Source organism: Schistocerca gregaria, chromosome 3, assembly GCF_023897955.1.
Source record: "Schistocerca gregaria isolate iqSchGreg1 chromosome 3, iqSchGreg1.2, whole genome shotgun sequence".
In the NCBI taxonomy this organism is placed as follows: Eukaryota; Metazoa; Arthropoda; class Insecta; order Orthoptera; family Acrididae; genus Schistocerca; species Schistocerca gregaria.
Genome location: NC_064922.1, coordinates 102,918,386 through 102,932,956, shown reverse-complemented (window position 1 = coordinate 102,932,956; position 14,571 = coordinate 102,918,386).

Below are 14,571 nucleotides of genomic sequence, written 5' to 3'. Positions count from 1 at the left end.
AAAGTGCGCATGGAGACTGTTGTATTCAATCCCGATGCATTTTCTGTGTTTCATCAACACTCTGATAGACCACAGATTACAGAATGCCGCGAGATGTGCATCGGAAACTACTACTGGTCTTCCAGGGAACGATCAAATCGTAAACTCCTTGAGATATAACTCCCTTGGAGGAAAGTGCGCATGGTGACTGTTGTATTCAATCCCGATGCATTTTCTGTGTTTCATCAACACTCTTATAGTCCACACATAACAGAATGCCACGAGATGTGCATCGGAAACTACTACTGGTCTTCCAGGGAACGACCAAAGCCAAGACTGTTTGAGAATTACTCCCATGGAGGAGAGTGCGCATGGTGACTGTTGTAATCAATCCCGATGCAATTTCTGTGTCTCATCAACACTCTGGTACTCCACAAATTACAGAATGCCTCCAGATGTGCATCGGAAACTACTTCCTTACTTCCAGGGAATGATCAAAGCGTAGATTGTCTGAGACTTTACTCCCGTGTCGGAAAGTGCGCATGGTGACTGTTGTATTCAATCCCGATGCATTTTCTGTGTTTCATCAACACTCTGATAGACCACAGATTACAGAATGCCACGAGATGAGCATCGGAAACTACTACTGGTCTTCCAGGGAACGATCAAAGCGTAGACTGTTTCAGACATTACTCCCATGGAGGAAAGTGCTGATAGTGACTGTTGTATTCAATCCTGATGCAATTTCTGTGTTTCATCAACACTCCGATAGTCCACAGATTACAGAATGCCACCAGATGTGCATCGGAAACTACTACTGGTCTTCCAGGGAACGATCAAAGCGTAGACTGTTTCAGACATACCTCCCGTGGAGCAAAGTGCGCATGGTGACTGTTGTATTCATTCCCGATGCAATTTCTGTGTTACATCAACACTCTGGTAGGCCACAGATTACAGAATGCCACCAGATGTGCATCGGAAACTACTACCGGTCTTCCAGGGAACGATCAAAGCATAGACTGTTTGAGAATTACTCCCATGGAGGAAAGTGCGCATGTTGAATGTTGTTTTCAATCCAGAGGCAATTTCTGTGTTTCATCAACACTCTGATAGTCCACAGATTACAGAAAGCCTCCAGATGTGCATCGGAAACTACTACTGGTTTTCCAGGGAACGATCAAAGCGAAGACTGTTAGAGACATTACTCCCATAGAGGAAAGTGCGCATGGTGACTGTTGTATTCAATCCCGATGCAATTTCTGTGTTTCATCAACACTCTAATAGTCCACAGATTACAGAATGCCTCCAGATGTGCATCGGAAACTACTACTGGTCTTCCAGGGAACGATCAAAGCGTAAACTCTTTGAGACATTACTCCCATGGAGGAAAGTGCTCATGGTGACTGTTGTATTCAATCCCGATGCATTTTCTGTGTTTCATCAATACTCTGATAGTCCACAGATTACAGAATGCCACGAGATGTGCATCGCAAACTACTACCGGTCTTCCAGGGAACGATCAAAGCGTAGACTGTTTAAGACATACCTCCCGTGGAGGAAAGTGCGCATGGTGACTGTTGTAATCATTCCCGATGCAATTTCTGTGTTTCATCAACACTCAGATAGTAAACAGATTACAGAATGGCACCAGATATGCATCGGAAACTACTACTGGTGTTCCAGGGAACGATCAAAGCGCAGACTGTTTGAGACAATACTCCCGTGGAGGAATGAGGTCATGGTGACTGTTGTATTCAATCCCGATGCAATTTCTGTGTTACATCAACACTCTGATAGTCCACAGGTCACAGAATGCCTCCAGATGTTCATCGGAAACTACTACTGGTCTTCCAGGGAACGATCAAAGCGCAGACTGTTTGAGACATTACTAGCGTGGAGGAAACTGCGCATGGTGACTGTTGTATTCAATCCCGATGCAATTTCTGTGTTTCATCTACACTCTGATAGTCCACAGATTACAGAATGCCTCCAGATGTTCATCGGAAACTACTACCGGTCTTCCAGGGAACGATCAAAGCATAGATTGTTTGAGACATTACTTTTATGGAGGAATGTGCGCATGGTGACTGTTGTATTCAATCCCGATGCAATTTCTGTGTTTCATCAACACTCTGATAGTCCACAGATAACAGAATGCCTCGAGATGTGCATCGGAAATTACTACTGGTCTTCCAGCTAACGATCAAAGCGTAGACTCTTTGAGACATACCTCCCGTGGAGGAAAGAGCGCATGGTGAATGTTGTATTCAATCCCGTTGCAATTTCTGTGTTTCATAAACACTCTGATAGTCCACAGATTACAGAATGTAACCAGATGTTCATCGGAACCTACTACTGTTCTCCCAGGGAACGATCAAAGCTTAGACTGTTTGAGAATTACTCCCATGGAGGAAAGTGCCCATGGTGACTGTTGTAATCAATCCCGATGCAATTTCTGTGTCTCATCAACACTCTGGTACTCCACAAATTACAGAATGCCTCCAGATGTGCATCGGAAACTACTTCTTTACTTCCAGGGATTGATCAAAGCGTAGATTGTCTGAGACTTTACTCCCGTGTCGGAAAGTGCGCATGGTGACTGTTGTATTCAATCCCGATCCATTTTCTGTGTTTCATCAACACTCTGATAGTCCGCAGATTACAGAATGCCTAATGATGTGCATCGGAAACTAGTACTGGTCTTCCAGGGAACAATCAAATCGTAGACTAATTCAGACATACCTCCCGTGGAGCAAAGTGCGCATGGTGACTGTTGTATTCATTCCCGATGCAATTTCTGTGTTTCATCAACACTCTGATAGTCCACAGATTACAGAATGATTCCAGATGTGCATCGGAAACTACTACTTGTCTTCCAGGGAACGATCAAAGCGTAGACTGTTTGAGACATTACTTTTATGGAGGAATGTGCGCATGGTGACTGTTGTATTCAATCCCGATGCAATTTCTGTGTTTCATCAACACTCTAATAGTCCACAGATTACAGAATGCCCCCAGATGTGCATCGGAAACTACTACTGGTCTTCCAGGGAACAATCAAAGCGTAAACTCTTTGAGACTTTACTCCCATGAAGGAAAGTGCGCATGGAGACTGTTGTATTCAATCCCGATGCATTTTCTGTGTTTCATCAACACTCTGATAGACCACAGATTACAGAATGCCGCGAGATGTGCATCGGAAACTACTACTGGTCTTCCAGGGAACGATCAAATCGTAAACTCCTTGAGATATAACTCCCTTGGAGGAAAGTGCGCATGGTGACTGTTGTATTCAATCCCGATGCATTTTCTGTGTTTCATCAACACTCTTATAGTCCACACATAACAGAATGCCACGAGATGTGCATCGGAAACTACTACTGGTCTTCCAGGGAACGACCAAAGCCAAGACTGTTTGAGAATTACTCCCATGGAGGAGAGTGCGCATGGTGACTGTTGTAATCAATCCCGATGCAATTTCTGTGTCTCATCAACACTCTGGTACTCCACAAATTACAGAATGCCTCCAGATGTGCATCGGAAACTACTTCCTTACTTCCAGGGAATGATCAAAGCGTAGATTGTCTGAGACTTTACTCCCGTGTCGGAAAGTGCGCATGGTGACTGTTGTATTCAATCCCGATGCATTTTCTGTGTTTCATCAACACTCTGATAGACCACAGATTACAGAATGCCACGAGATGAGCATCGGAAACTACTACTGGTCTTCCAGGGAACGATCAAAGCGTAGACTGTTTCAGACATTACTCCCATGGAGGAAAGTGCTGATAGTGACTGTTGTATTCAATCCTGATGCAATTTCTGTGTTTCATCAACACTCCGATAGTCCACAGATTACAGAATGCCACCAGATGTGCATCGGAAACTACTACTGGTCTTCCAGGGAACGATCAAAGCGTAGACTGTTTCAGACATACCTCCCGTGGAGCAAAGTTCGCATGGTGACTGTTGTATTCATTCCCGATGCAATTTCTGTGTTACATCAACACTCTGGTAGGCCACAGATTACAGAATGCCACCAGATGTGCATCGGAAACTACTACCGGTCTTCCAGGGAACGATCAAAGCATAGACTGTTTGAGAATTACTCCCATGGAGGAAAGTGCGCATGTTGAATGTTGTTTTCAATCCAGAGGCAATTTCTGTGTTTCATCAACACTCTGATAGTCCACAGATTACAGAAAGCCTCCAGATGTGCATCGGAAACTACTACTGGTTTTCCAGGGAACGATCAAAGCGAAGACTGTTAGAGACATTACTCCCATAGAGGAAAGTGCGCATGGTGACTGTTGTATTCAATCCCGATGCAATTTCTGTGTTTCATCAACACTCTAATAGTCCACAGATTACAGAATGCCTCCAGATGTGCATCGGAAACTACTACTGGTCTTCCAGGGAACGATCAAAGCGTAAACTCTTTGAGACATTACTCCCATGGAGGAAAGTGCTCATGGTGACTGTTGTATTCAATCCCGATGCATTTTCTGTGTTTCATCAATACTCTGATAGTCCACAGATTACAGAATGCCACGAGATGTGCATCGCAAACTACTACCGGTCTTCCAGGGAACGATCAAAGCGTAGACTGTTTAAGACATACCTCCCGTGGAGGAAAGTGCGCATGGTGACTGTTGTAATCATTCCCGATGCAATTTCTGTGTTTCATCAACACTCAGATAGTAAACAGATTACAGAATGGCACCAGATATGCATCGGAAACTACTACTGGTATTCAGGGAAAGATCAAAGCATAGATTGTTTGAGAATTACTCCCAAGGAGGAAAGTGCGCATGGTGACCGTTGTATTCAATCCCGATGCAATTTCTGTGTTTCATCAACACTCTGATAGTCTACAGATTACAGAATGCCACCAGATGTGCATCGGAAACTACTACTGGTGTTCCTGGGAACGATAAAAGCGCAGACTGTTTGAGACATTACTAGCGTGGAGGAAAGTTTGCATGGTGACTGTTGTATTCAATCCCAATGCAATTTCTGTGTTTCATCAACACTCTGATTGTCCACAGATTACAGAATGCCTCCAGATGTTCATCGGAAACTACTACCGGTCTTCCAGGGAACGATCAAAGCGCAGAATCTTTGAGACATTACTTTTATGGAGGAATGTGCGCATGGTGACTGTTGTATTCAATCCCGTTGCAATTTCTGTGTTTCATCAACACTCTGTTAGTCCACAGATTACAGAATGCCTCCAGATGTGCATCGGAAACTACTACTGGTGTTCCAGGGAACGATCAAAGCGCAGACTGTTTGAGACAATACTCCCGTGGAGGAATGAGGTCATGGTGACTGTTGTATTCAATCCCGATGCAATTTCTGTGTTACATCAACACTCTGATAGTCCACAGGTCACAGAATGCCTCCAGATGTTCATCGGAAAATACTACTGGTCTTCCAGGGAACGATCAAAGCGCAGACTGTTTGAGACATTACTAGCGTGGAGGAAACTGCGCATCGTGACTGTTGTATTCAATCCCGATGCAATTTCTGTGTTTCATCAACACTCTGATAGTCCACAGATTACAGAATGCCTCCAGATGTTCATCGGAAACTACTACCGGTCTTCCAGGGAACGATCAAAGCATAGATTGTTTGAGACATTACTTTTATGGAGGAATGTGCGCATGGTGACTGTTGTATTCAATCCCGATGCAATTTCTGTGTTTCATCAACACTCTGATAGTCCACAGATTACAGAATGCCTCGAGATGTGCATCGGAAATTACTACTGGTCTTCCAGCTAACGATCAAAGCGTAGACTCTTTGAGATATACCTCCCGTGGAGGAAAGAGCGCATGGTGAATGTTGTATTCAATCCCGTTGCAATTTCTGTGTTTCATCAACACTCTGATAGTCCACAGATTACAGAATGCCACCAGATGTTCATCGGAAACTACTACTGGTCTCCCAGGGAACGATCAAAGCTTAGACTGTTTGAGAATTACTCCCATGGAGGAAAGTGCGCACGGTGACTGTTGTATTCAATCCCGATGCAATTTCTGTGTCTCATCAACACTCTGATACTCCACAGATTACAGAATGTTTCCAGATGTTCATCGGAAACTACTTCTGGTCTTCCAGGGAACGATCAAAGCGTAGTCTGTTTGGGACATTACTCCCATGGAGGAAAGTGCGCATGGTGACTGCTGTATTCAATCAGGATTCAATTTCTGTGTTTCATCAAAACTCTGATAGTCCACGGATTACAGAATGCCTCCAGATGTGCATCGGAAACTACTACTGGTCTTCCAGGGAACGATCAAATCGTAAACTCCTTGAGATATAACTCCCTTGGAGGAAAGTGCGCATGGTGACTGTTGTATTCAATCCCGATGCATTTTCTGTGTTCCATCAACACTCTTATAGTCCACACATAACGGAATGCCACGAGATGTTCATCGGAAACTACTACTGGTCTTCCAGGGAACGACGAAAGCCAGGACTGTTTGAGAATTACTCCCATGGAGGAAAGTGCGCATGGTGACTGTTGTAATCAATCCCGATGCAATTTCTGTGTCTCATCAACACTCTGGTACTCCACAAATTACAGAATGCCTCCAGATGTGCATCGGAAACTACTTCTTTACTTCCAGGGAATGATCAAAGCGTAGATTGTGTGAAACTTTACTCCCGTGTCGGAAAGTGCGCATGGTGACTGTTGTATTCAATCCCGATCCATTTTCTGTGTTTCATCAACACTCTGATAGTCCACAGATTACAGAATGCCTCATGATGTGCATCGGAAACTAGTACTGGTCTTCCAGGGAACAATGAAATCGTAGACTAATTCAGACATACCTCCCGTGGAGCAAAGTGCGCATGGTGACTGTTGTATTCATTCCCGATGCAATTTCTGTGTTTCATCAACACTCTGATAGTCCACAGATTACAGAAAGCCTCCAGATGTGCATCGGAAACTACTACTGGTTTTCCAGGGAACGATCAAAGCGAAGACTGTTAGAGACATTACTCCCATAGAGGAAAGTGCGCATGGTGACTGTTGTATTCAATCCCGACGCAATTTCTGTGTTTCATCAACAGTCTAATAGTCCACAGATTACAGAATGCCTCCAGATGTGCATCGGAAACTACTACTGGTCTTCCAGGGATCGATCAAAGCGTAAACTCTTTGAGACATTACTCCCATGGAGGAAAGTGCTCATGGTGACTGTTGTATTCAATCCCGATGCATTTTCTGTGTTTCATCAATACTCTGATAGTCCACAGATTACAGAATGCCACGAGATGTGCATCGCAAACTACTACCGGTCTTCCAGGGAACGATCAAAGCGTAGACTGTTTAAGACATACCTCCCGTGGAGGAAAGTGCGCATGGTGACTGTTGTAATCATTCCCGATGCAATTTCTGTGTTTCATCAACACTCAGATAGTAAACAGATTACAGAATGGCACCAGATATGCATCGGAAACTACTACTGGTATTCAGGGAACGATCAAGGCATAGATTGTTTGAGAATTACTCCCAAGGAGGAAAGTGCGCATGGTGACCGTTGTATTCAATTCCGATGCAATTTCTGTGTTTCATCAACACTCTGATAGTCTACAGATTACAGAATGCCACCAGATGTGCATCGGAAACTACTACTGGTGTTCCTGGGAACGATAAAAGCGCAGACTGTTTGAGACATTACTAGCGTGGAGGAAAGTTTGCATGGTGACTGTTGTATTCAATCCCAATGCAATTTCTGTGTTTCATCAACACTCTGATAGTCCACAGATTACAGAATGCCTCTAGATGTTCATCGGAAACTACTACCGGTCTTCCAGGGAACGATCAAAGCGCAGAATCTTTGAGACATTACTTTTATGGAGGAATGTGCGCATGGTGACTGTTGTATTCAATCCCGTTGCAATTTCTGTGTTTCATCAACACTCTGTTAGTCCACAGATTACAGAATGCCTCCAGATGTGCATCGGAAACTACTACTGGTGTTCCAGGGAACGATCAAAGCGCAGACTGTTTGAGACAATACTCCCGTGGAGGAATGAGGTCATGGTGACTGTTGTATTCAATCCCGATGCAATTTCTGTGTTACATCAACACTCTGATAGTCCACAGGTTACAGAATGCCTCCAGATGTTCATCAGAAACTACTACTGGTCTTCCAGGGAACGATCAAAGCGCAGACTGTTTGAGACATTACTAGCGTGGAGGAAAGTGCGCATGGTGACTGTTGTATTCAATCCCGATGCAATTTCTGTGTTTCATCAACACTCTGATAGTCCACAGATTACAGAATGCCTCCAGATGTTCATCGGAAACTACTACCGGTCTTCCAGGGAACGATCAAAGCATAGATTGTTTGAGACATTACTGTTATGGAGGAATGTGCGCATGGTGACTGTTGTATTCAATCCCGATGCAAATTCTGTGTTTCATCAACACTCTGATAGTCCACAGATTACAGAATGCCTCGAGATGTGCATCGGAAATTACTACTGGTCTTCCAGCTAACGATCAAAGCGTAAACTCTTTGAGACATACCTCCCGTGGAGGAAAGAGCGCATGGTGAATGTTGTATTCAATCCCGTTGCAATTTCTGTGTTTCATCAACACTCTGATAGTCCACAGATTACAGAATGCCACCAGATGTTCATCGGAAACTACTACTGGTCTCCCAGGGAACGATCAAAGCTTAGACTGTTTGAGAATTACTCCCATGGAGGAAAGTGCGCACGGTGACTGTTGTATTCAATCCCGATGCAATTTCTGTGTCTCATCAACACTCTGATACTCCACAGATTACAGAATGTTTCCAGATGTTCATCGGAAACAACTTCTGGTCTTCCAGGGAACGATCAAAGCGTAGTCTGTTTGGGACATTACTCCCATGGAGGAAAGTGCGCATGGTGACTGCTGTATTCAATCAGGATTCAATTTCTGTGTTTCATCAAAACTCTGATAGTCCACGGATTACAGAATGCCTCCAGATGTGCATCGGAAACTACTACTGGTCTTCCAGGGAACGTTAAAATCGTAAACTCCTTGAGATATAACTCCCTTGGAGGAAAGTGCGCATGGTGACTGTTGTATTCAATCCCGATGCATTTTCTGTGTTTCATCAACACTCTTATAGTCCACACATAACAGAATGCCACGAGATATGCATCGGAAACTACTACTGGTCTTCCAGGGAACGACCAAAGCCAAGACTGTTTGAGAATTACTCCCATGGAGGAAAGTGCGCATGGTGACTGTTGTAATCAATCCCGATGCAATTTCTTTGTCTCATCAACACTCTGGTACTCCACAAATTACAGAATGCCTCCAGATGTGCATCGGAAACTACTTCTTTACTTCCAGGGATTGATTAAAGCGTAGATTGTCTGAGACTTTACTCCCGTGTCGGAAAGTGCGCATGGTGACTGTTGTATTCAATCCCGATCCATTTTCTGTGTTTCATCAACACTCTGATAGTCCACAGATTACAGAATGCCTCATGATGTGCATCGGAAACTAGTACTGGTCTTCCAGGGAACAATCAAATCGTAGACTAATTCAGACATACCTCCCGTGGAGCAAAGTGCGCATGGTGACTGTTGTATTCATTCCCGATGCAATTTCTGTGTTTCATCAACACCCTGATAGTCCACAGATTACAGAATGATTCCAGATGTGCATCGGAAACTACTACTTGTCTTCCAGGGAACGATCAAAGCGTAGACTGTTTGAGACATTACTTTTATGGAGGAATGTGCGCATGGTGACTGTTGTATTCAATCCCGATGCAATTTCTGTGTTTCATCAACACTCTAATAGTCCACAGATTACAGAATGCCCCCAGATGTGCATCGGAAACTACTACTGGTCTTCCAGGGAACAATCAAAGCGTAAACTCTTTGAGACTTTACTCCCATGGAGGAAAGTGCGCATGGAGACTGTTGTATTCAATCCCGATGCATTTTCTGTGTTTCATCAACACTCTGATAGACCACAGATTACAGAATGCCACGAGATGTGCATCGGAAACTACTACTGGTCTTCCAGGGAACGATCAAATCCTGTTGTATTCATTCCCGATGCAATTTCTGTGTTTCATCAGCACTCTGGTAGGCCACAGTTTACAGAATGCCACCAGATGTGCATCAGAAACTACTACTGGTCTTCCAGGGAACGATCAAAGCATAGACTGTTTGAGAATTACTCCCATGGAGGAAAGTGCGTATGTTGAATGTTGTTTTCAATCCAGAGGCAATTTCTGTGTTTCATCTACACTCTGATAGTCCACAGATTACAGAAAGCCTCCATATGTGCATCGGAAACTACTACTGGTTTTCCAGGGAACGATCAAAGCGAAGACTGTTAGAGACATTACTCCCATAGAGGAAAGTGCGCATGGTGACTGTTGTATTCAATCCCGACGGAATTTCTGTGTTTCATCAACAGTCTAATAGTCCACAGATTACAGAATGCCTCCAGATGTGCATCGGAAACTACTACTGGTCTTCCAGGGATCGATCAAAGCGTAAACTCCTTGAGATATAACTCCCTTGGAGGAAAGTGCGCATGGTGACTGTTGTATTCAATCCCGATGCATTTTCTGTGTTTCATCAACACTCTTATAGACCACACATAACAGAATGCCACGAGATGTGCATCGGAAACTACTACTGGTCTTCCAGGGAACGACCAAAGCCAAGACTGTTTGAGAATTACTCTCATGGAGGAAAGTGCGCATGGTGACTGTTGTAATCAGTCCCGATGCAATTTCTGTGTCTCATCAACACTCTGGTACTCCACAAATTACAGAATGCCTCCAGATGTGCATCGGAAACTACTTCTTTACTTCCAGGGAATGATCAAAGCGTAGATTGTCTGAGACTTTACTCCCGTGTCGGAAAGTGCGCATGGTGACTGTTGTATTCAATCCCGATCCATTTTCTGTGTTTCATCAACACTCTGATAGTCCACAGATTACAGAATGCCTCATGATGTGCATCGGAAACTAGTACTGGTCTTCCAGGGAACAATCAAATCGTAGACTAATTCAGACATACCTCCCGTGGAGCAAAGTGCGCATGGTGACTGTTGTATTCATTCCCGATGCAATTTCTGTGTTTCATCAACACTCTGATAGTCCACAGATTACAGAATGATTCCAGATGTGCATCGGAAACTACTACTTGTCTTCCAGGGAACGATCAAAGCGTAGACTGTTTGAGACATTACTTTTATGGAGGAATGTGCGCATGGTGACTGTTGTATTCAATCCCGATGCAATTTCTGCGTTTCATCAACACTCTAATAGTCCACAGATTACAGAATGCCCCCAGATGTGCATCGGAAACTACTACTGGTCTTCCAGGGAACAATCAAAGCGTAAACTCTTTGAGACTTTACTCCCATGGAGGAAAGTGCGCATGGAGACTGTTGTATTCAATCCCGATGCATTTTCTGTGTTTCATCAACACTCTGATAGACCACAGATTACAGAATGCCACGAGATGTGCATCGGAAACTACTACTGGTCTTCCAGGGAACGATCAAATCGTAGACTAATTCAGACATACCTCCCTTGGAGCAAAGTGCGCATGGTGACTGTTGCATTCATTCCCGCTGCAATTTCTGTGTTTCATCAACACTCTGGTAGGCCACAGATTACAGAATGCCACCAGATGTGCATCGGAAACTACTACTGGTCTTCCACGGAACGATCAAAGCATAGACTGTTTGAGAATTAATCCCATGGAGGAAAGTGCGTATGTTGAATGTTGTTTTCAATCCAGAGGCAATTTCTGTGTTTCATCTACACTCTGATAGTCCACAGATTACAGAAAGCCTCCATATGTGCATCGGAAACTACATCTGGTTTTCCAGGGAACGAGCAAAGCGAAGACTGTTAGAGACATTACTCCCATAGAGGAAAGTGCGCATGGTGACTGTTGTATTCAATCCCGACGCAATTTCTGAGTTTCATCAACAGTCTAATAGTCCAAAGATTACAGAATGCCTCCAGATGTGCATCGGAAACTATACTGGTCTTCCAGGGATCGATCAAAGCGTAAACTCTTTGAGACATTACTCCCATGGAGGAAAGTGCTCATGGTGACTGTTGTATTCAATCCAGATGCATTTTCTGTGTTTCATCAATACTCTGATAGTCCACAGATTACAGAATGCCACCAGATGTGCATCGCAAACTACTACCGGTCTTCCAGGGAACGATCAAAGCGTAGACTGTTTAAGACATACCTCCCGTGGAAGAAAATGCGCATGGTGGCTGTTGTACTCATTCCCGATGCAATTTCTGTGTTTCATCAACACTCAGATAGTAAACAGATTACGGAATGGCACCAGATATGCATTGGAAACTACTACTGGTATTCAGGGAACGATCAAAGCATAGACTGTTTGAGAATTACTCCCAAGGAGGAAAGTGCGCATGGTGACTGTTGTATTCAATCCCGATGCAATTTCTGTGTTTCATCAACACTCTGATAGTCTACAGATTACAGAATGCCACCAGATGTGCATCGGAAACTACTACTGGTGTTCCTGGGAACGATCAAAGCGCAGACTGCTTGAGACATTACTAGCGTGGAGGAAAGTTTGCATGGTGACTGTTGTATTAAATCCCAATGCAATTTTTGTGTTTCATCAACACTCTGATAGTCCACAGATTACAGAATGCCTCCAGATGTTCATCGGAAACTATTACCGATCTTCCAGGGAACGATCAAAGCGTAGATTCTTTGAGACATTACTTTTATGGAGGAATGTGCGCATGGTGACTGTTGTATTCAATCCCGATGCAATTTCTGTGTTTCATCAACACTCTGTTAGTCCACAGGTTACAGAATGCCTCCAGATGTTCATCGGAAACTACTACTGGTCTTCCAGCTAACGATCAAAGCGTAGACTCTTTGAGACATACCTCCCGAGGAGGAAAGAGCGCATGGTAAATGTTGTATTCAATCCCGATGCATTTTCTGTGTTTCATCAACACTCTGATAGTCCACACATAACAGAATGCCACAAGATGTGCATCGGAAACTACTACTGGTGTTCCAGGGAACGATCAAAGCGCAGACTGTTTGAGACAATACTCCCGTGGAGGAATGAGGTCATGGTGACTGTTGTATTCAATCCCGATGCAATTTCTGTGTTACATCAACACTCTGATAGTCCACAGGTTACAGAATGCCTCCACATGTTCATCGGAAACTACTACTGGTCTTCCAGGGAACGATCAAACCGCAGACTGTTTGAGACATTACTAGCGTGGAGGAAAGTGTGCATGGTGACTGTTGTATTCAATCCCGATGCAATTTCTGTGTTTCATCAACACTCTGATAGTCCACAGATTACAGAATGCCTCCAGATGTTCATCGGAAACTACTACCGGTCTTCCAGGGAACGATCAAAGCATAGATTGTTTGAGACATTACTTTTATGGAGGAAAGTGCGCATGGTGACTGTTGTATTCAATCCCGATGCATTTTCTGTGTTTCATCAACACTCTGATAGTCCACACAAAACAGAATGCCACAAGATGTTCATCGGAAACTACTACTGGTCTTCCAGGGAACGACCAAAGCCAAGACTGTTTGAGAATTACTCCCATGGAGGAAAGTGCGCATGGTGACTTTTGTAATCAATCCCGATGCAATTTCTGTGTCTCATCAACACTCTGGTACTCCACAAATTACAGAATGCCTCCAGATGTGCATCGGAAACTACTACTGGTCTTCCAGGGAACGATCAAAGCGTAGACTGTTTCAGACATTACTCCCATGGAGGAAAGTGCGCATGGTGACTGTTGTATTCAATCCCAATGCTATTTCTGTGTTTCATCAACACTCTGATAGTCCACAGAATACAGAATGGCACCAGATGGGCATCGGAAACTACTACTGGTCTTTCAGGGAATGATCAAAGCATAGACTGTTTGAGAATTACTCCCATGGAGGAAAGTGCGCATGGTGAATGTTGTTTCAATCCCTAGGCAATTTCTGTATTTCATCAAAACTCTGATAGTCCACAGATTACAGAAATCTTCCAGATGTGAATCGGAAACTACTACCGGTCTTCCAGGGAACGATCAAAGCGTAGACTGCTTGAGACATTACTCCTGTGGAGGAATGTGCGCATGGTGACTGTTGTATTCAATCCCGATGCAATTTCTGTGTTTCATCAACACTCTGATTGTCTACAGATTACAGAATGCCACCAGATGTGCATCGGAAACTACTACTGGTGTTCCAGGGAACGATCAAAGCGTAGACTGCTTGAGACATTACTCCTGTGGAGGAATGTGCTCATGGTGACTGTTGTATTCAATCCCGATGCAATTTCTGTGTTTCATCAACACTCTGATAGTCCACAGATTACAGAATGCCTCCAGATGTGCATCGGAAACTACTACTGGTCTTTCATGGAACGATCAAAGCGTAGACTGTTCGAGACATACCTCCCGTGGAGGAAAGTGCGCATGGTGAATGTTGTATTCAATCCCGTTGCAATTTCTGTGTTTCATCAACACTCTGATAGTCCACAGATTACAGTATGCCACCAGATGTTCATCGGAA